Source organism: Stenella coeruleoalba (assembly GCF_951394435.1).
Source record: "Stenella coeruleoalba genome assembly, chromosome: 15".
NCBI lineage: Eukaryota > Metazoa > Chordata > Mammalia > Artiodactyla > Delphinidae > Stenella > Stenella coeruleoalba.
This window is the reverse complement of record NC_137161.1, coordinates 63751570-63775049: the sequence shown is the minus strand read 5'-3', so window position 1 is coordinate 63775049 and position 23480 is coordinate 63751570. Positions and strand designations below refer to the sequence as shown.

The 23480-nt window shown below is 44.0% G+C and overlaps 1 protein-coding gene across 4 annotated transcripts in view; it reads right to left on the bottom strand.

Moving 5' to 3' along the window:
• XYLT1 (xylosyltransferase 1) overlaps positions 1–23480 on the bottom strand; it is a 492695-nt gene that overhangs the window by 371478 nt on the left and 97737 nt on the right. For all 4 annotated transcript variants that reach the window (XM_079945329.1, XM_079945332.1, XM_079945331.1 and 1 more), the window contains one exon: positions 22881–23038. The gene's annotated coding sequence lies outside the window, so the exon portion shown is untranslated. The remainder of the gene's footprint in view (positions 1–22880; positions 23039–23480) is intronic.

Here is a 23480-nt window from a genome sequence, read left to right as displayed (position 1 = left end):
AATATACAGCATGGCGACTATAGTTCACAATGCTGTGGCGTATATTTGAAAGCTGCTAAGAGAGTAGATCTTAAAATTTCTCATCACACACACATTTTTATTTCTCTTTCTTTTTTCCTTTCTTTCTCTCTCTCCTTCCTTCCTTCCTTCCTTTCATTAACTTATAGTTGATTTATAATGTTTCAGGTGTACAGCAAAGTGATTCATATATATATATTCATATATATATATTCTTTCTCAGATTCTTTTCCATTTTAGGTTATTACAAGATGCTGAATATTGTTCCCTGTGCTATACAGTAGGTCCTTGTTGGTTATCTATTTTACATATAGTAGTGTGTATTTTTAATCCCAAACTCCTGAGTTATCCCTCCCCTTTTCCCCTTTGGTAACCAATAGTCTGTTTTCTATGTCTGTGAGTCTGTTTCTGTTTTGTAAATAAGTTCATTTGTATCATTTTTTTTAGATTCCCCATATAAGTGATATCATATGATATTTTCTTTGTCTGACTTACTTCACTTAGTATGATAATCTCTAGGTCCATCCATGTTGCTGCAAAAGGCATTACTTCATTCTTTTTTATGGCTGAGTAATATTGCATTTCATATGTGTCACATCTTCTTTATCCATTCATCTGTTGATGGACATTTCGGTTGCTTCCATGTCTTGGCTACTGTAAACAGTGCTACTATGAACATTGGGGTGCATGTATCTTTTCAAATTAGAGTTTTTGTCTTTTCTGGATATATGCCCAGGAGTGGAATACCTGGATCATATGGTAGTTCTGTTTTTAGTTTTTTAAGGAACCTCCATTCTGTTTTCCATAGTCGTTGCACCAATTTACATTCCCACCAACAGTGTAGGAGGGTTTCCTTTTCTCCACACCCTCTCCAGCACTTATTATTTGTAGATTTTGATGATGGTCATTCTGACCACAGTGAGGTGATAACCTCATTGTAGTTTCGATTTGCATTTTTCTAATAATTAGTGATGTTGAGCATCTTTTCATGGGCCTGTTGGCCAACTGTATGTCTTCTGTACATTTTTCTGAACTATTTGCAAGTAAACTGTATACATCATGATACTTCAACACTAATATCTCAGCATGATTACCTATAAGTAATATATTCTCCTCTAATTCTGTTTATTCCCTAGCTTTATTGAGATATAATTAACATATAGCATTGTACTGTATGGAGAGAGAGACAGAGTCAGAGGGAGGGAGGGAGAGGGAGAGAGAGCAGAAATTGCAAAGTGGCAACAATTTTAAATCTAAGGTGGAGGATATGCAGGCGGTCACTTACAGTTCCTTCAGCCTTTCTCTGGAGCCAGACTTCTTGGGTTCAAATCTCCACTCTCTAATTTACTAGCTAGGGGATGACCCTGGGCAAGTTACATAAACACTCTGTGCCTCAATGTTACCATCTTGAAATGGGAATTATTATAGTACCTATCAGGCGTTTTGTGAGGATGAAAGAAGTTAATGTGCTTATAACCTTTCCTTGAATGGAATAAGTGGTCAAATATGTTAGCCCTGTGGTTATCTGTGATAGACAGATGCATGGATATACACATGGATGGTTGGATGGATCGGTGGATATAGATATGCATACATGAATAAAAATTATTAAAACAAACATGTTAATTATATAAGGCCCATAACTGGATTTCAGCATGCCAACAGCTGGAAGATTCATTTCCCCCTCTGAAGGGTGCCTTGTCCCTTGAGGGCACCGGCAAGAACACCGAACAGCAGTAATTGAGACCCACAGCAATTGCCTGGTGCCCAGAGTAGAGGGGCCCTCTGCTTCCCTCCTGTCTGGTTCTCACTCAGGGAGGCCACCTCCCTCCAAAGTCAGTTTCAGTGCAATCTCATTCTAAGTGGTGCCCTTGTGGATACGGGAGTCGTGTTTGGCCAAGGATGGAGGCTCCCTAACGGTACTGCATGTAGAATAGGGCCCGGCACCTGGATTGTATTTTAAACACATTCCGCTCCATTAGGCAGCGCTCATCACTCAACGGATTCACGGCCGCGTGGCAGGGTCCTCAGGCCCCGAGCCAAGCTCAGCCAGTCTGGCCGGGGCATCCTGCCAAGAACCTCCAGCCGAAAAGCAGCCACTCTTAGGTCACCACACACCAGTGGGGTGACCCGATGAGGAAAAACCAGCCCGGTGTCCATAGCAAGCCCTTTGTGAATCCAGATTAGAGAGGCCAGCCACGAGGGGCCTTCCAGCCGGGTCCTTGGGAGCCGGGGTCGGCTTGTAGTAATAAAAAGTGCTTTCTTTGTAACGTGCCTCTATCCACCTTGCTCCAACCCTGCAGCCACTCTGGTCTGACCTTCTTTCCATCTCTCCAACACACCTGGAACTTTCCTTACTTAGGATCTTTACCCGTGCAAATCCTCTGTGGACAATCTTTCTTCTGCTGGTCCCTTCTCACTGAATGGGTCACCTCCTCAGAGAAGCCCTCCTGGATCACACAATAGCAAAAGGTTGTTTTTGATTATCCTTGATCTCAATGCTGTTTTTCCTTTCCCTGTGCCTCACCTTTCTCATTGGTCAATAAGGATACCAATTCGTACTGCATATTCTCTATCTGGCCATTCTTTTCCACTCTCCTCTATGCTCCCTTGGGCTGGTCAATGGTTTGCCCCGTCCTCCAGCTGGATTCAGTCAGTGAAAGGCAGGTGAACAGGAGATCAGGCAATTTATTCACCCAGCTCCCTGCCTGCTGGGTGGTGGCTCTGTTGCCTCCCCAGGCTCCTGATGGGCAGCTGTGCACTCAGTTCTAGAAACTGCCCCCCACCATGCTTCTTCAACACCAAGGAGGTCACAGCTCCCTGACGCTGCCAGCTCCTGGCAGCCTCCCCACCCCTGGCTGGTTTCGTTTAGCCCTGCCCACACCTCTGTAAATGTTCCCTTCGTTGCACTCATGTCGGTTGCCCCTTGGTGTATGCCATCTGCTTCCTGCGAGGATTCCACCCCATGCAATAGCAGTATCAATCTCACAGGGTTGTTATGAGAATTAAATTAGCTCCAGTGCAGGACATGTAGTTAGTGCAAAGACTATTTGCCATTATTATTATTTTTACTAGCTATTATTTTCTTTCCTCGCACTTACCATATTTTACATTTATTTGTATGCTAATTGTTCACTAACTTTCTCTGCAGGTTTGGGAGTCCACGTCTGGGTCTGTTTGCTCAATCTTTGATGACCCGGTGCCTGGCGTGCAGTAGATCTCAAAAAATATCTGATGAATGAACGAGGGCTGGGTTTCACTTCCAAAGCATTTTGATATGTTAGGTTGAAATGTGTGATGTTACTGCTATTAGAATATTTGTCTTATAAAGGCAGCGATTTCATAAGATTTTTACCTACAACCTTATCCCCTTTGATTCTGGGTGGTTAGCAAGATGAGGAATATAATCACCATTTTATAAAATAATGAAGCAAGAGAAGAACCGAGGGAAAAGTAAGGGGGACTCGAACCCACTCTGTGCCTGAGCCCTGTTAGGCATTCAATGCACACGATTTAATTTAATTTTCATAATGATTCTCATAACGACATCATTGTCCCGTGGTTCACAGATGCAGAACCTGGGGGAGAGCAGTTAGAGGACTCACCTATGATCGTACAGCTAGGACGCGGCAGAGCTATAATCCAGTCCTAAGCGGGTTTGACTCTCAGTTTTGTGCTTTCCCTACACAGCAATTCTCCCATTATATACCCTGGAGAAACATACCCATGTACACAGGGAAATATATACAAAAATATCAGGTTGTAATAGTAAAAACAAGTGGTAGCAATCCCAAATGCCTGTCAGTGGGAGAAAGGATAGACACACTAGAACATTTAAACACTGAAATAATATATGGCAGTTAAACTGAATGAACTAGGGGTATTCATATCACCTTTAACGTGGAGGAGAAAACAGTGTGGATGAAAAAAACAAACTGCCAAAGGGTCTGTTAGTATAGGACCATTTCATATCAAGGTTCAAAAATATACCAAACATTACCATGCATTGTTTAAGGACACAAACGTTAATAGCCATGCTCAAATTCACGGGATCATAAGCTCCAAATTCAAAATTATGGTTAAAGGGATGGAGATGATATTGTGGAGAGTAACCAGGGGTCTCATGGTTGCTGGAATGGTTTCCTTAAGCTGGGTGGGTGTTTATTACATTATTTTATACTTTTTTTTCCCCAGTGGAAATACTTCATTTATAAAAAGGTGATGCTTTGCCTAAGGTCAACCAGCTGTCTAGGGATGCAGCTGGGCAGTATATCTGCCCCCTGATTCTTAGTCCAGTGTTCTTTCCCCTGCAGCAAGCTGTCCAAAAAGCAGACAATCACCCCATTGTGCAACGTGGGGAAGAGATGAAATGCCACGTTGAGTAATCCGTATCTCTCCCTCCTTCCTTCCCTGATCACTGCCTTACCATCACCCTTGACACCTTCCTTCAAGTTGTCTCCCCATATCCCAGAGTATGGTTTGGCTTCCGTGTAGCTTCAGTGCAAGAAAGAGGAACTTCCTTTCATAGACTGAATCAGGAAGTCACCAAAAAACCCATCCAGAAGCTGGACTGGCAGCACTTTTGTTTGCGGGCCCAACGGCCCTGCTGTGCCAGCAGAGACTGTTTTTTATGATAGAAGCAGAAGATGGTAGCTATTCACTTTCTTAGCCTACCGATAGCATGGCCAGTGACCCAGTCTCCATAAAGAGGAAATCTGCTCAGGGGTTTCTGGAAAATATGCCCTCTGTCAGTAAAAAAGGAGGAGATGCAAGGAGAAGGCCTTCTTCTCCTCTCTTTCCCATTTGTGTGCTGTCAGGTGAGGATGTGATGTTTGGAGCTGTGGCAACCAACTTGGGACTATGAGGAAAGGGCCAAAGAATCATAGAGAAGCTCTTGTTGAACTGCTGAGTGAGCTCTGGAATCACCTACCTCTGGATTGCTTCTTAAGTACAAAAAAAATTAATTGATATGGTTAATACACTTTTATTTCAGAGTTCTATTACTAGCAAACAAAAGCAGATCATCTGACTGTCCTGAGGAAAGAAAGATAAGCAGGTCTTTGGTCCAGGTACAAATCATCTGGACCCACGCACTTGGATGTGATCTGCTAAATATCATAAATAGAAGCTTGCCACTCCTTTGCTTAGACCCTACCATGGCCCTTTCTTGCTCTTTGGATGGGAATCAAAATCCTTATCAAGGCCTTCCAGGCCTGGCCTGAGCTGGCCCCTGCCTGTTTCTGGCCTCAGTACGGACCGCTCTCTCCCTTTGCCTCACAATGCTGCAGTCACACCAGTTTTGTTGTTGTTATATTGTTTCATTTTGTTTCTCTAGTTCACCAAAGCCCTTCTCAGCTCAGGGCATTTGCATGAGCTGTCCCTCTGCCTGAAATGCACTTTCCTCTCCCTTTGCCTGGCTAACTGATTCTAACATTTCAATTCTCACTTGAAGTGGGAATTCTTCAGGGAAAACTTCCCCATTGTTTTATTTCATACTACCCTGTATTTTCCTTCCTACCTCCGTCTTTACTTATTTTTCTGGCATTGATGTTTCTTTAACTTCAGTTTCCACCAACATAATTTAAGCTCCACTGGAGTAGATACAATGTTGGACTTTTAACATCTCCCATCCAACTCACCATCTATGCCGAGATGCCATATATTGTGCCCTGTTTTCCCAAAGTGAAGCTCTGAGCAGCTCATCCCCTATTCTCAAAACTATTGAGGATGATACATGTTAACCAGTATTATTATCATGTCTTCTCATTGCCTAAAGTTAAATTTCATGTCCCTAGCCTGGCATTCAAGGTTGTCTTTCATTCATTCCTTTCTTCATTGACACAAAAAATATTTCTTGAAAACCTAGCATGTTGCTCTGGGCAACAGCCCATCAGTCCTCCTTTCTACTCACTGTCATCTGTCAAGCAAACATCCATCTCTACTCTCCCCACTTGCATTCTTCTCTACACTAAACTCTAAACTGAACACTATTCTCCGTATTTTTGTTCAAACTGTGTCTTTTGCCTAAAATACCTTCCCGCCCTGTAGCCATCCAATAACCCCTTATCCATGCTTAAATCCCACCCTCCATCTTTTACTCAAAAATATGGATTAAGCCCCTTCTGTGTGTCTCCCTGCCTCTCGCATCATATTGCAAATCCCAGGGGGACATCGACTGTGTGTGCTTCTCCGCTGCATCTGTATGATGTCATCTGCATAGTCAGTGCACATAATCCACTGAATTGTGGGAAGGGGAAAAAGAGCCTGAATGGAAATTCACAGCCTCTTTTGCTTCCACAGCTTAAAACATCTGAGTCAACAGTCCTCAAATACGTTTGATCATGGACACCTCCTTCAAAAAAAAGTGGATGGGCGCTGTAATATTAGAATAGTCACATATGTATAAAGTCTACGTTGAACTACATACTCTCCAAATTATGATGCACATATGAAAAAGAGCTCTTGAAAAGCATGATATACAAAGATGAACAGAGATATTTTGTGTCCAGTAGCCCAAAGGATCATGTAGCGTGTCCCTGTTTTAGAGACTTAACATCCGAAGAGGGCTGACTCTTTCTAGTTCGCATCGGACGGCTACGAGTACCTTCTGGGGAAAGGGAAGGCGTTTGGGCTGCAGTGGCAGAGAAGTATTTGGCCCGAGGCTTCTACTTCTGTTGCTTCCCATGACCACGCTTCTCTGTCCTCTGGGTTCTTTGAACCTTCTTTAGTCAGTCAAGGGGGCCTGACAGCTGAAGGATTAACTACGTTTTTCTCTTCTTCCTTGATCACCCATTACCTGAGATGAAGCGGCAGACTGTAGAGCTGGGCTGGATTTGGGAGCTGTCTATGGAGGTGCCAGGCCCTTATCCTGCTGGGATTTTTGTTGCAGATGAAACAGCAACTTTTACTTCTCAAGGTAGTCGGGATTTCTGTGAATGGCTCATGCTTTGGAAAAAGCAAGCCTGCCGGGAGACGTGTACAGACGTCGTTTCCTTTGGTGTGTCCCAACCATTTATACAGAGCCAGGCCATCCCCCTCCCAACCCACTCACTCCTTGTGCCAAATGAGATCCAGCTGCTACCCCAGCCATCCGCCAGCTCTGCAGTGAGCAGCCCCTTGGGAAACTGACATCCTGAGCCTGGCTGTGCATGCCATCCCGACCTGCGGGCTCAACAAATCCTCTGCCAGGTGCCCCCTTGAAGCATCCAGGGGCTTGGGAGTAAAGCCACCAGATGCCCTTCTAAGGTGACCTACTCTCTTTTTGGCTTGGGCCCTACATGCCAGTTGGGGTGACCAACCCTCCCCGTTTGCTTGGGATGGTCTCAATTTTAGCACTGAAAGCCCCATGTCTGGGGAATCCCCTCAGTCCAGGAAGAACCAACCACGGAATTTGCAGGGCCTGATGCAAAACGAAAGTGCAGGGTCCTTGCTCAGAACGTACGAAGAATTTCAGGACTGCGACAACAGGGCATTAAAGTAAATGTGGTGTCCTTCTGAGGGTGGGGTCCTGCACACATCGCAGGCTCATGAAGCTGGCCCTGCTCCCAGGCAAACCATAACTGCTGGTCACCTACTCCAGACGCAGAGATACAGACAAGAAAACGTACTGTTATTTCCACAAGGTCGTTAGTTTCTCAGAGCAAACTGTGCTGTTGAGACAACAGAACTTTCCACTCATCATCCCCTTACACAGCCCGAGCTTTCTGAAACAGACTTCAGCCCTTCAACGCCCTCCCGGCTGTCTACAGTATTCTCAAGTGTGAGTAATAATGATAATATAAAAATTGCAGACTCCTAGTACTGACTTAAATTATGTTTACGATATCGCTGTTTAAATATGTACCAACATAAAACTTGGCATGTAGTCCATATGCTAATAGCTCTTATACAACAATAAAGCCAAATTTATGAATTAAAAAAAGACTATAAGACCAATAACATTCAAATGAACAACATTCATTTAATGGGATGGATGAGGTTGTTTTGCCAAAACTAAAGTGACCCTGGCAGAGAGATTATGGTGCCCTGTTGGCTGCTGTGATGTAGGTTCTTTCTCATGGAGGTTCTGTTTTGTGCTCTGGTCCTGGGATGGCTCGGTTCTCCCAACCCTTTCCTCTCTTTGGACTAGATGGGGTACCGTTGTTTGAATACTGTGCCCTGACACTACTGGACCCTCGCTTACTACAAAAACACCTTTCATGGATCAAATCCACCTTTGTTCTTTCCCCATTAATCCATGACAATGAAAGATATGCTAAGTGGTGCCGGTGGGATCATAAATATTAATGCAAACATGGGCATTGTAATCCCATTGCTGTGCCAGGTTATAAGTGGGCTGCCCAAATGACCTAAAAATGCCTATATTCATTTTTACATTTCATTGAACCAACAAGAATAACAATAACAATAACTAGTATTTATTGAGCAACTACTATGTGCCAAGCACTGTTCTAAGTACTTGCCATATAGTAACTTATTTAATCCTCACAACTCTATAGGGCAGGCACTATTATTATTACCATATTACAGATGAGAGGAATGAGGCTCAGAGAGGTGACATTAACTTGCCCTGAGTCATCCCACCAGAAGTTTCCTAAGAAAAATTCTTAAAGGGAACTCACAGACCTCTGATCAAGCATAAGGGATCTTGAGGGGTTCTTGGGCTCCAGGCTGGGATCGCTAGTTCAATTACTAGCTGAATGAAGTTCAGACTCCTGAGTTAGCTAATAAAGGACATTCTTTGTCTTGCCTGCTGACCTCCTCATCTTTATCTCTTGCTGCTCCATCTCACAGCACATCTTCACTGCTGGGCTACTGAAACTCCAAGAGGGCACCGAGTCTTCCCACACTTTCTGTCCCTCTGCCTGGAATGCTCTTGCCCTTTCCCTCCTATGTGTCTTTTATTTATTTATTTATTTTTGCGGTACGCGGGCCTCTCACTGCTGTGGCCCCTCCCGTTGCGGAGCACAGGCTCCGGACGCACAGGCTCAGCGGCCACGGCTCACAGGCCCAGCCGCTCCGTGGCACGTGGGATCTTCCCGGACTGGGGCACGAACCCGTGTCCCCTGCATCGGCAGGCGGACTCTCAACCACTGCGCCACCAGGGAAGCCCTTCTAGCTGTTTCTTGATGGAAACAATCTCAAAAGGTTTTCTCTGTTAGGTACAGAATTATTTATCTTAGTTTCATAACTCTGGGATAAAATGTACACATACGCATGCACATACACACACATGTACATATACACAAACGTCCGTGGTACTGAAAAGGTTCAGGAAAGGTTTTTTTTTTTTCTTTTTTAAATGAAAAACAATGTGGCATCACTTCCAAACTTGTTGATAAGAGGAATATGCATCTAGTTGTGAGTGAGAACTTTGTAAAGAAGAAGGAATTATTCTCATTAAGCCCTAAAACAGTATTCTTTTCCACGGATCAGCTAAACCAATTTACTCTATGTAGAATTGTTGTGTTAAAAAAAGAATTAGCTGTTGATATCATTCAATTCCAATTAGATGGATTTTCCCACAACATAAGGTGCGCTTGTAGTTTTTCTCAATCTCATAATTAAAAGAAGGTGATAAGCTATGTGTTTTGAATCAATTCATTTAGATTTCAAGGCGCATAATGGAACATCTGTTGTTCCTGAACGAAACAACAAGATCTTGACGACTCAGTCAGCCTGCCTAAGGGTGTAGGCATAACGGATATCTGTCCCAGCAAGGGTCCTCACCTGGGGACCACTGACCCACAATATCTGTGGATAGAATTCAGGAGTCTGTGCATTGGATGGGAAAAATTTTGCATTTCAGTTTTAACTAACTTCCACTTAAAATTTAGCATTTCAGTCAATTATGAATATAAACCAAAATGACAATGGTATTAGTAATATCTGTGACTTTTCACTTACAGAAATCAGGCATAGTTTATGTCAAATTATAGACTTCTTTTGTAATCCAAAGACGTCTATCTTATGCATGTAAAAACATCATTGTAAGAAGGAACTCATGGGCTTTCTCAGACCGCAAAGGGGTCCATAGCACATTAAGGGTTAAGACCCCCATTCCAGGAAACCTGGGTCCTGAGTGAGGGTCAGAATCTGGCACAACTGGTGGAGGTGCCCCAAATCCCATTAGGAAACTCTTTGTTTTGGGCCTTGAAGGCTTCTCAACCACCTGCAAAATACTCTAACATCCCAGGGTGGAATTTGTTGTTTGGTATTCGAGGTTTTCTGGAGCAGCACCAGAGGTGCAGGGCAAGGAGAGAAAGGAGAACTGTATCCCTCCCCCATCCCTTTGCATATTTGAAAAATGAGATCATGCTCTACACCAGTATTTTGTAAACTTTTTCTCCTTAATATTCTGACAGTAAACCTTGATTTGAGCGCTGACTCTGTTCCAAGCACTCGAGCTGTGTAATCTGTTATTTCTCACACCCACTCTTTGGGGAGTTACTGTCATGAGCTCTCACAAATGTTGGCTAAATGAATGATTGCTCTTATGTATTGAATACTTATCACGTGCTGGGCACTGTTCTCAGAGCTTAACCCACGGTCTCATCCACTCCTCCCCAAAGTCCAGAGAGAGCTTCTAGTATTATACCATTTTACGAATAAGAGAATTAAGGCACAGAGAGATGAAGCATCCTGTCCAAGGTCACACAGCTAACAGGTCACTGGTGGAACATTCTGGACCTCAATGGAGGCACTCTGTCTGCTGAGACCTTGTTCTTAGCCAGCATACAATCCTGCCATACTGTGAACTTCTGTCATAGTGATTCTTTGAGCATACTTCAGTTATTACAGTTGCTGCATCATTTCTGGAATTGGATGTAATTATTTCTTTCCTATGGGGTGTTGGAGAAAGGTGAGTCTACCCTCAACATCGTACCATTTCTTGAGAAAAAGCAGAGAAACAAAGCAGTGGCATTAGCAATTCCTCTTCTATTGGGCTGTAATCAAGGCCATGACTTCAGACTGTGGCTCAAATACCTGATCATTTTTTTTATTCCAACAGCCTCTGGTTCAGGACACCCACTTAGCCCCGCTCCCTTCCTGGGAAGTCTCCCGCCGCCTAGTGATGGAATGAGGGATTGCACCCTCCCCTTGGCCCAGGATGGAGATCACAGAGGAAAGATCAGCCTAGATGAGCTGAATACCGCCCTCCTTCCCACGCTGATAAAGCAGAGAGCAACAAAAATCACTGAGGTCGGAGTACTGCACTCAGCATCTGGGTGAGATGTCCATACCTCAATCTTCCCACATCTGGATGCCTGATGGAATTGTTTTCATGGTACATCTGGCTGGATAGATGTAACCACAGCCACCACTTCAAGCTCATGTTAACTGAACAGTTTTTCCCAACAAAACTAACTTCCTGGGGAGAAAAATGCATAAACATAACACACTTGTAATTTGTTAAATCCAAATAATCCTGATAAGCAAATTGCTCTTTTTATTGAGACTTTCTGTCTTATGCTAAGCACTGTGCTAAGTGTTTAGTATACAGTGTCTCATTTGCCTTTTTTTTTTTTTTTAACAGCTCTGAAAGCTAGAGATGAAATTATTCCTGTGATGAAACTGAAGGTCAGGGAAGCTAAGACACTGTCCAGTTTCCCGCAAATGGTGTGTGACAGAACTGGGAGCTGAGTGCAGATCTTTCTGACCCCAAAGCCTGGAGCAGTCTACTGTGCTCTACTGCCTCAACCACACACACACACACGCAGGAACACACACACATTTAAGGATGTAAAAGATCAGTTATTTAAGCTATTATCTATACAACAAACATAACCCCAAAGTAAAAATCTAGTGCTATTATAAGAGGACAAGTTAGTTATATGTAGGCAGGAGACAGTGGGCTACTGCTTATTACAATATGGAGACAATGGAATCTTTGAGGATTTGACTCACTAAAAATATTCCTTTAAATCAACAAATGCTAGCAAATAGAATCCAACAGCATAATAAAAGGATTATACACCATGGCCAAGTGGGATTTATCCCAGGAATGCAAGGGTGTCTCAATGTAAGAAAATCAGTCAGTCTGACACAGACTGATAGAACGAAGAAAAAACATGCAATCATCTCAGATGATAACGAAAAGGTATTTGACAAAATCCAACACCCTTTAATGATAAAAAGCTCATAAAACAAGGGATAAAGGAAACTTCCTCAACATAATAGAATGCATTTATGAAAAACCTACAGCTAACATCATACTCAATGGTGAAAGACTGAAAGCTTTTCCTCTAAGACGAGGAACAAGACAAGGATGCATGCTTTTACCACTGATATTCAACACTGTACTAGAAATTCTTGTCAGAGCAATTAGACAAGAAAAAGAAATGAAGGGCATCCAAATTGGAAAAGAAGAAGGAAAATTATCTCTGTTCACAGATGACATGAGCTTATACACAGAAAATCCCCAGAATCTACAAGAAAGCTATGGGGCTAATATAAAATTCATCAAAGTTTCAGGGGATAAAGCAAACACACGTTGAAATCTATACACTGCAATGAACAATCCAAAAAGGAAATTAAGAAAGCAATCCCATATACAATAGCCTCTAAAATAATAAAATACCTGGGAATAAATTTAACCAAGGAGGTAAAGACTTGTACACCGAAAACTACAAAATATTACTGAAAGTAATTAAAGAAGACCTAAATGAATGAAAAAATATCCTGTGTTCATGGATTGGAAAACTTAGTATTGTTAAGATGTCAATATATAGAAAGCGATGTATAGATTCAATGGCCTATCAAAATTATAAAGGCCTTTTCTGCAAGAATGAAAAAGCTGCTCCTCAGATTCATATGGATTTGCAAGGGGCTCTCACTAGCCAAAATAATCTTGAAAAATATGAATATTGGTGAACTCATACTTCCCCAAACTTACTACAAATCTATAGTAATTAAAATAGTGTGTTCCTGGCATAAGGATAGACATATAGGCCAATGGAATAGAACTGAGAGCCCAGAAATAAACCATCTATGGCCAATTGATTTTTGACAAGGGTGCCAAGTCTATTCAGTGGGGAAAGAATAGTCTCTTCAACAGCTGGTACTGGGACAACTGGATTTCCACGTGCAAAACAATGAAGTTGGATCCCAATCTCATACCTTAGACAAAAATTAACTCAAAATGGATCAATAACTAAATATGAGCTAAAACCATAAAACCCCTGGGAGAAAACATAGGGGTAGATATTTACGATCTTGGATTTAGCACCAGATTCTTAGATAAGATACCAAAGGCACTAGCAAGAAAAGACGTAAGTTGTGTCTTTTCTTGTGTGTGTGTGTGTCTGTGTGTGTGTGTGTGTCTGTGTGTATGTCTTTGTGTGTATGCATATCTCCAGGATTAGGGGAGGACAAACAACAAGAACAATAGGTTTTTAGAGCACCTTACTGAGATGAATCACAGTTCAGATGTGAAACAATGCCAGGAAGATGTGTAGGTCATTTTCAGTATATTGACATCTTAACAATATTTAGTCTTCCAATCAATGCACACAGGATGTTTTTGAATTTATTAAAATACTGAAACCTAGAGAGAATAAGTGATTTATTCAAGATCATACAAAAACATATGGGAAACTGTCAATTGGAACCCGGTTGAGTTCCCTTTCCCAGGACTCAAAGCTGAATTCTCTCTCCCGGGGAGTGCTAGGACAATTATTCATTTGTAATTTGTTATAATTCAGGCAAGTGTTGGTCTCTGGTTTCCCCTGTTCTTGAGAAGTGTAAACAGTGTGAGGAAAAGGTTGCAAAGAGAATGCTTAAACTACTGAGAATAAAATTGATTTTTAGCATACTTCGGCACTTTAGAAGAATCCATTCATATATTAAGAATGAGTATGTTAATTGCAAGCTATTCTTGTGTATCCTTGAGGAATCTCTATCGGGCAAGCCTCATTTGAATTACTTTCTTCCTTCAACAAACATCCATACTTGAGACTTACTGATTTTTGGTACGGAGTCTGAAATACCAAGAATTTTTTGTAAAGACAAAGTGACGAAGGTGGAATGAGAAGGGAACGAATTAGCATTTACTGAATCTCTAATGTGCCAGGCAAGGGAGCCCTTGTTCTCAGCTCATGCCTTAAGCAAGTAGGGGTCAGCTCTTCAGCAGATTAGCCCCCTGAAAACAAATGGATCCAACTCCCCAACACAGTAAAAAGACAGGGATATTTTACTGGAGTCCCGTGGATGGTGAAGGGAGAGGTTTTACATCAGACACTGCATGCAGCATGAAAATCCCCTTCAGACGCCTGTTGGTTTTTTTTTCACCAAAATCTTCTCTCCTCGCCGGTTGCCTCATCTTTCTCTCCCCTCTTCCCCTAAAGCATTACAAAGAAATGTCTTCTGTCGTCCTGAGCAATTCAGCTGCGCCTCTAGATTGTAAACATCACTCGGGAGGATAAAAGCCAGGTTGTTAGCGGAACAGTGACGATCAAAACTATTTTTGCTGGTCATGTACCTGCATGCATGTGTACGTTTGTGCTAGGTGATTCTCACTTCACCTGGAATCACTTCCATTATCTCCTTTGCTCTTTAAAATAACCCTCGTCCCATTTTTATGGGAGAAAAGACAGAACAGTTTGGTAACTTGTTTGAGGCTGCATACCTTGTCTGTGGGGGAAGCCGTGATGGACAGGCCTGATTCCAATATTCATGATGTGAAAGGCGGGTCCCAGAAATAGAAGGCCATGGAAAGGGCTTTCTTTTCTTTTCTTTTCTTTTTTTCTTTTTTTCTGCGGTACGCGGGCCTCTCACTGTTGTGGCCTCTCCCGTTGCGGAGCGCAGGCTCCGGACGCGCAGGCTCAGCGGCCATGGCTCACGGGCCCAGACGCTCCGCGGCATGTGGGATCTTCCCGGACCGGGGCACGAACCCGTGACCCCAGCATAGGCAGGCAGACTCTCAACCACTGCGCCACCAGGGAAGCCCGAGGGCTTTCTTGATTGCCATAGCAGGGGGTGAATTCTTGTCTCTACCATATTGGACCTTCTTCAGTGGGCCCGAAGTGAGTGCTGGCCAGCCATGTTACTCAAGAAACTTGTAGTTTAAGCAGAGTTAGCAAACTATAGTCAGTGGACCACCTCCAACTTGCTGCAGGTAAATAAAGTTTTACTAACACATAAGAGGCCTGTTCCTTTACATATTGTTTATGACTGTTTTTGCACTACAATGGCTGATTAGAGTAGTTGAGAGACTGAATGCTGTCTGGAGAAGGCGGCCTGGGGTCTCTGTCACAACTACTGAATGGGGCAAATGATTACTACCTGGCCCTATGCAAGAAGAGTGTACCACTTCCTGGTCTAGAGAGTTGACTGACAGATAAACTGGAAATTGAACACCAGAGCTCAGTGAGCTTTGGGACTTCCCTTGAGTGGAACTCTGTTGTAAAACCACTCACAAAGGATCAGCAGCCCTCCATTTCCCCATTCTCCACAATGTCCTTAAGACCTGGAAAATAACTCATTAATGAATCAAGTCAACATAGTAAGTTAGTACTTGCTATGTGCCAAGCTCAGTCATAGTGCTGTGGATAGAGCTGTTAGCGAAACAGACCGAAAAATGAGAGTGGAATGTGGGAGGGACAAAGGCCCCAGGGATGGGTGCCAAGGGAGAGCTTGGAGCAAGGTGCTAGATTGGGGGTGGGGGGGGAACGCAGGGACTGAGGCACGTCTTGGAGGCTCTTGGGCGATTTCATGCCAAGTAGAGTGGGAAGCCACTGAGAACTTTTAAGCAGAGTGGAAGGTGGCATGATCTGATCTAAAGTGGTCCCTCTGACCACTCTGTAGTGAATGGATTATTGCAGGCTGGGGGTGGGAGCAGGGAGAAAGGAGGATGCTTTTTGGCTAGTTATGAGGCATGAATTGGGGTTAGCTTGTGAAGGCTGGTAACAAGGGAGATGGAGAGAACCGTCTGGATTGGAGCTAAATCTGGAGTTAGAGCTAAGTGGACTCTAGGATGGTTAAAATACAGAGGGGATCCAAGCAAAGAAGCCCAAAGCTTGCCACGCCTCTCCAAAGAACTGAGGGTGGTGTGGCAAGTTGTAATGGGATTGATCATGATTCTTACCTGCTGCCCACCCACACGGGCAGGGTGGAGGCAGCAGGCAGCGCCCAGGTACCCCTGGAAACGAGGATGCCATTTTGTTCCCCACAGGCTCTTCACCACCACCCCCATACCCCCACTGCAGACACAGGCAGATGCAGCATCAAAATAAATGAATCGCCTTGTGCAGGGCAGCTGGCCTCCTCGCAAAAGGATGGATAGGACTGGTTAGAGAGAGCTTGACACTTGTGTTGCGGATCCATTAATGTCAGCCACAGGTTAATTCTGAGCAATTTCCAGGTAATCCAATAATTCATTAAACTGATGAAAACAAGTCTTTGGAAAATCGAGCCAGTGACAGATAGTAAGCCAATGATTTATTGTCTGGAGAGGAATAAGTGTCTTCTGTTCCATTCCTCAGTCTGTTGAGTGAATCGAAGTGTGCAGGAAGTACAAGATAGGTGTGAATTCCACTTAATGGGCATCGTTTCGGCCCAGCGTGGCGTGCCCTTCATACTGCTTGTTTCATCCAGTATTTAGGTGGAAGGAGGCATGACGTAGAAGGAAGATATGGATACTGGGATCAGGCAAAGCTGAATGTCTGCTCTGCCGGTTCCTGGCTTCTGTGACCTTGGGCGAGCCACCTCACACTTCTGAGCCTCCATCTGGTTCACCTCTTCAACTGGGGTCATAATATATTCTCTCCTGTACTCAGGGGTGGCTGTAGTAAATGAACATGATGGAGCACAGTGCCTAGAACATCACTGGGGACTCCATACATAGTGATGACAAAGATGGGTGAGCTTTTCCCTTTAATGGACATACAACTCAGTGTGAACATTCATACTGCTGCTGCAAGAATGTTCAGAATGCTGACTTAGACCTGCAAGAACGGCAAAGTTTCCCAAGGTAAAGTCATTGGGAAAAAGTGGAAAATCAGAAGACTAGGAATATGAGTGATGGGATTTGGCGGGTGCTAGTGAATGGGAAGCAAAGTGTCCTAGCTTTGAATAGAAGAATTAGTGACGGACAACTTGGGACCTTCTTTCCAAGGGGCAGTGGAGGGGGTGAGTGGTGTGAAGGAAAGTGTCATGCTTAGAAAATGATATTGCAGTTGGTTTGATGTCTATATGGAGAAAGTAGTATCTAAACTTGGACTTATAACATCTTAGATGTAGAAGAAATCTCAGAAATGAAGGAAGAACTGATGTTCCTCAATCCTTGTAGTTTTGGCTATTCACCATCCTTTTCACCATCTGGTGACAGCATTTCTATATTCCTCAGGGGCCCACTCCTTCCAAGGTGCATACATATCCCATTTTCTGTATATGTCCTTTCATCTTTTACCAGTGTGAAGTGTGTCATAGCCATAGCAAGTCTAGAAAGGAATTGTGACCTTCCTCTGCTGAAAATACCTACAAGCCACAAAGATGCCTGAAAAAGATGCTTACCATGGATTATCGTTACCATAAGTAGATCCCTACTCTAACAAAGTACATTTAGAGGTTTATGGGTATCTGTTGGAAATCTGTTAGAAAAACCCTAGTTTTCTAGGAGACCACAGACCCTAAGAACCTTCAAGAGGAACTCTGAGCTTTGGCATCCTCATAGTGTGTATAAGGCTTTAACTTTGTCTTCTCAAAACTGAAAATTAGCTTGAAATCAGAGAAGGCCTGGAAATGCTTAGAGCATAATCCAACCCTGCCCCCGCCCCCCACACACTTTGGAGGTGTGTCCCTAAATAGTCACCAGTTCTTCCTGTAAGAGTAGTATATTTTTCTGATCTACTGATGTTAGATTTATCCACATGACTTGCTCTGGCCAATGGCATATGAGTAGATGTAATGTAAACCATGTTCAAGCAAAAGTTTTAAGACTGTGTGTTTTTATCAGGTCTCTTGGGGCTTTGACAAGGACTGTTCCTTCAATCTGGGTCCTGAAATGAGAAGATATGTGGAAGAGAGCAGTAGCAGACCTGTGACTACCAGCATATAAAGAGATGGTGAAAAAAACCTAAGTTGTTGTAAGCCACTGAGATTTTGGGGTTGCTTGTTACACAGCATAACCTATTAAAGCTAACTGATACAGGAGGTAAGAGGGGTCATTGGCTAAAGAGCTGTTTGTTAAACATTTTAATAGAGACCAGAGATTAGTTTCTCATGCTAAACTTAAACTTACTCCTATGGAATATTGATTGCTTCTACTCTTTCCACTGCTCTGGGAGTTTGGTGACCCAGTGGATCTGATTTTTCAGGCTGATTATGTGCGCATGTGAAGTGTGTGTGTGTGATGAAGCTTCCCAGACTGAGCTCATGTCAGAAGGACACTTGATCCTGCTTAAAGCCAGCATGGACTCAGCCTTTAGGAGCTGTGTTTCCCAAAGCGATTATAGGTAATCAGAAGTTCGTTATTCAGGGGCTGATTATTCCACCTCATTTCTTCCTTTAGTATAGATCTAGACCATCTCATTTACATGGGCTCTACTCTTCAATCGTGACAGCAGGAAGCTAAGGGAGAAGCCCAAAGCCACTTCTCTGCCTGCTGACTCATTGCTGTGGCAGAAGTGAGCCATCAGTACCTGCCAGGCACTGTCTTGGCACTGATTAGATATGATCTAGTTTAATCTTTATGGCCATCCATGAGATAAGTGTTACTATCTCCATTTTTACGGATGACAAAACTGAGACTGATACGTTAAACCACTTGCCCAGAATCACACAACCGGTGGTAGAGCTGGAATATAGAATCAGGTATTTATCTGTGTTTTCATGACTTCAGTTAGTACCAAAAAAAATCCAAAACTGATTTAAATGAAGGATAAAGTCAAATGACATGAAAACAGTACCTATGTACCAGGTAGCAGTTGGGCTGGAGAGCTCCTATAATAATGTGATGGAAAAACGTGAAGCTAAGAGGCAAACTCACAAATCTGAGACCACAGGGAGAGGGAACAAGATAAACTAACAATGAGCACCAGTCTTTTATGTTTTTTGTCCACTGTATGTAAATTGGCTCCTTGAGAAGATCTTGCAGAAAGTGGCAGGAATAGAGGGTAAGCAGACTCTGTTTCTATCTTGGGAGGTTCCTCTTTCCTTCAACATGAAAAAGCAATAGGTTTTGTTTAACCCCCTAAACAGTTTACTCCTATACCTCATGCAATGTGAAACTGAGAAATGGGTGACGGTGTACTTTGAACAGTAATATTGTCCTCGGCTGGTGCTATTAGTGATGCGACAGAGGTATTTAATTAATTACCACTGATATATGTTTGTGCTAATTTATGAGACTGGTTAGCTTGCACATTGCATCTGAACTCTTGCCTGTCGAGAGAGCTTCCTGAATACAAAGCAATTCCTAACTTGAAGCTAAAGAAAGAATGAAAGAAATCCTAGAATATTGTAAGTTTGGCAAGTCCTGATGGGTGACTTCTCAGTGGTTCTCCACCAAGGGAGATTCTGTCCTCCACAAGGGACATATGGCAATGTCTGGGGACATCTATGGTTATCACAGTGGAGGTGGGAGTTCAGGGAGGGTTACTACTGGTATCTAGTGGGTAGAAGCCAGTGAAGCTGCTCAACATCCTACTGTGCACAGGACAGCCTCCACCACAAAGAATGATCTGGTCCCAAATGTCAGTAGTGTTAGGGTTGAGAAATCGTGACCTAGCTTACTACACCTGCTTTAACCAACATCCAGAGAGGGAAAGGGGCTCACTTGAGGTCACACAGCAACTTGACGGTAGAACTGGGCAGCAGAATGATCTGCAGTTGTTAGAAGCACAGACTCTGGAGTCCAAAGGTGTGGCTCCCAATCGTGGATATGACTCTCACTAACTTGGGAAACTTGGGCAAGTTACTTAGCTGTGCCTCAGTGACCTTGCCCAGAAAATTGAGATAATGTAGGCTTTTGAGGGTAATCCAATGAGGTAAAGCACGTATAGACTTGGCATAGGACGTGTGCTTTATTTATTGTTAGAATTCTGTACCTTCTTATCAGCAAGATTCACTGTAAGCTAAGATGCATTATTATAACGATTATAAATATAGGACAAGAAACGTCCATGCAAACCTTGTTAGCTCCTTCTCTGTCCAGTGGGGGAGAGGCCTCTAAGTTACCAAGAACCACTTACTTCTGTGGTGACTCTGGTCTCATGACCCAAGGAGGTGGCAATGGCTCTGAAGTGTGTATGCAACAGCACGGGAACATTTTTCGTCTTTAGTTTGATAACCTCAGCACTCCCACTCTCCTTTATAAAGTGGTGGACAGCATGGTGGGCTGAGTAATGCTCCTCCGCCCCCAAAAGATACCCAAGTCCTAATCCCTGGATCCAGTGAATGTTCCCTTATGCAGCAAGGGGAGCTTTGCAGCTCTGATAAGGATCTTGGAGGGGGTGGGGGATGATCCTGGATTATCTGGGTGGGTCCTACATGTAATCACTAGGGTCCTTATAGAAGGGAGGCAGGAAGGTCAAAGGAGCAACAAGATGAGCTGGTGATAGAGGCAGAGGGTGAAAAGGCCACATGATACAGGGCCACAGGCCAAGGAGTTGAGGACAGCCTCTAGAAGCTGAAAAAGGCAAGGGAGCAGACTCTTTCTCAGCGCCAGCAGAAGAAACTAACTCTGCAGACACCGTGACTTTAGCCTGTAAGACTCACTTCAGACTTCTGACCTTCAGAACAGTACGAGAATACATTTGTTTGAAGCCACTCAATGTGTGGTCACCTGTTACAGAAGCAGCAGGAAACGAATACAGAGGGCTGTTATGGGGAGGGGGGGCACAGCTGCCTAGGGGGCGAGACCCCCTTCTGGGGAGATGCTGACCCCTTCATACCTGAGGTTCAAGGTTATAGGATATCTCTGCTGACTCATGTGGTCCTGACTGAGGTCACCACAAACCATGAGAGCCGGGGTAGGAGTGAGCAGCTGGGAGACTCACCACAGAGGCAGGGAGAAGCTGGACTGGGGTTGGGGGCTGAGACCAGGCTGTCATTGGGGGGCAGGTTGGTTCTGTGAGAGTGTGAGGCCGTGGCTGAGACCTTTCTAGAACCAGATGCCCTGACACTGCATATGTAGGTTAGGAACCAAGGCCTCTGACATGAAAAACTTGGAACAGATGTTGTCCTAACAGGGGTGAGATGACTATAGATGGTGGACCTGAGAAACCCCGGCCTGGGGTGCTTGGGGTCAATGCCCAGCAAAAGCACAGGGTGGGCTTGTAATGACCACACCTGAACAGCATCACCATGAGGGCAGGAGATGCAGTGAGAGAGGAAGAAAAGGGAACCACACGTGGTTTCCAGCCAATTATCAGGTGAAGCTGAGGCGGACAGCATCCTCTCTTGCTATAAACATAGAGTTAAGCAGGATAACACATCATAAAAACATGAGGATACCCACCCAAACTTAAAAGCCAGAGAGGAAACTCACCAGGGGCCAGAAATGAAGAAAGAGATGAAAGAGATGGGCAGTGCCTGGGGGTTTGAGATCTGCTTATGGACTAGAAGGACTGGCCTGGGGTTTGAACCAGAATAAGAGAAGTGAACTCAGGCCGATGGAAGGCTGGGAGGATGCTGCCTGAAGTTTAGAGCAGTGGCACTCCTCGGAGTAACACTGCCTCTTGGGGGGCATGTGGGAGGATTTAGGGCGTTTTTATTTCTTTTTTACATCTTTATTGGAGTATAATTGCTTTACAGTGTTGTGTTAGTTTCTGCTGTATAACAAAGTGAATCAGCTATATGCATACGTATATCCCCATATCCCCTCCCTCTTGTGTCTCCTTCCCACCCTCCCTACCCCACCCCTCTACGTGGTCACAAAGCACTGAGCTGATCTCCCTGTGCTATGCAGCTCCTTACACCGGTCAGAATGGCCATCATGAAAAAAATCTACAAACAATAAATGCTGGAGATGGTGAAGAGAAAAGGGAACCCTCTTGCACTGTTGGTGGAATGTAGATGGATACAGCCACTATGGAGAACAGTATGGAGGTTCCTTAAAGAACTAAAAATAGAATTACCATACTACTTTGTCCCCCGCCCCACCCACCCACCCAGGGGACATGTGGCAGTGTCTGGAGACATCTGTGATTGCCACAGCGGTGGGGGAGGAAGACTTGCTCCTGGCACCTAGTGGGTGGAGGCCAGGATGCTGCTAACTTCCTAGTGCACAGAACAGACCCCCAACAAGGAATTGTTTGGCGCCCCATGTCAATAGGGCTGCAGTTGAGAAAGCCTCGTGTAAAGAGCAAATGTTGTGAGATCATGCTCGAAAAGAGCTGGCCTGACTCCTGGCTCACGGAAGGTGCTCAGGAATTAGAAACTTTTTTCTAGAGCTTAACCATCTGCTGGGGTAGCTGTTTCCAGACCTGGGGAATGAGCTGGGGCCTGGGAAGGAAGGGAACAACACTACCATCATTAAATGTTATTCTTTTTACCACCACTGTTGTTGTTATGGTTATTGCTAGTGACTGGTATTTGTTGAGATCGTCTGGAATCCTGTTTTCAGTGCTTTCCATGTAATGACCGACAACAACTCCACAAAGTTCCTGCAGTAGGTCTTATTATTACATCAGTTTCACAGAGAAGGAAACTGAGTGCCTGTCTTAATCTGTTCAGGCTGCTCTAACATGGAGGAAGCTCCCTGGAGTCCCTATTATAAAGGCACTAATCCTATTCGTGGGGGCTCCACCCTCATGACCCAGTCACCTCCCAAAGACCCCACCTCCTAATGCCATCACCTTGGGGGTTAGGTTTCACCTTATGAATTTTGAGGCGGGACACAAACATTCAGTCTCTAACAGTACCTGTACATGAGGGGCTGGTCACAGAGCGCTCATACGTCTGCTGTTTACATAGCTGTTCACAGGGTTTTTTCAAAGTGCTTCTCTGAGGATTTCAATGCTCAGGAAACAAGATCCTCTCCTGATCCATTGGTGCTTCTCCAAATGATCATGGGACCTTCCTATGGGGTGGAGAGAGGAATTTAACATCTCAGTTACATCTCCCAGGGTTCAGAGAGGTTAAGTCATGTGCCTAAGGTCACACAGCTGGTAAGTGAGAGAGCTCTGCTTGTGACCACAGAGACAAATTCCACTCCAGAAGTCACAGGAACTGCTGATGTTCTGTTTGTCCTGGACCACATTCTGCGGGTAGCTAGGAGTGAGGGAGTGAGGCTAGGCGTATGCAAGGACCTGCTTGCATTCCAGCTGTAGTCTTTACTGCCTGAATCAGGCAGGTGGCTTTTAATCACCCACTACCTGTGGCACCCCCTGGGCTGTGAGAGATGCTTATTCCTCTCATCTTAATTAATTCTCAGCTGCTGTTTTTGTTTTTTATTCCCCCTGTTGACAAACTGAGTTTCTACACTACTTGTCTCAAACTTCCTTGGTTTCCCTGCAATGTCT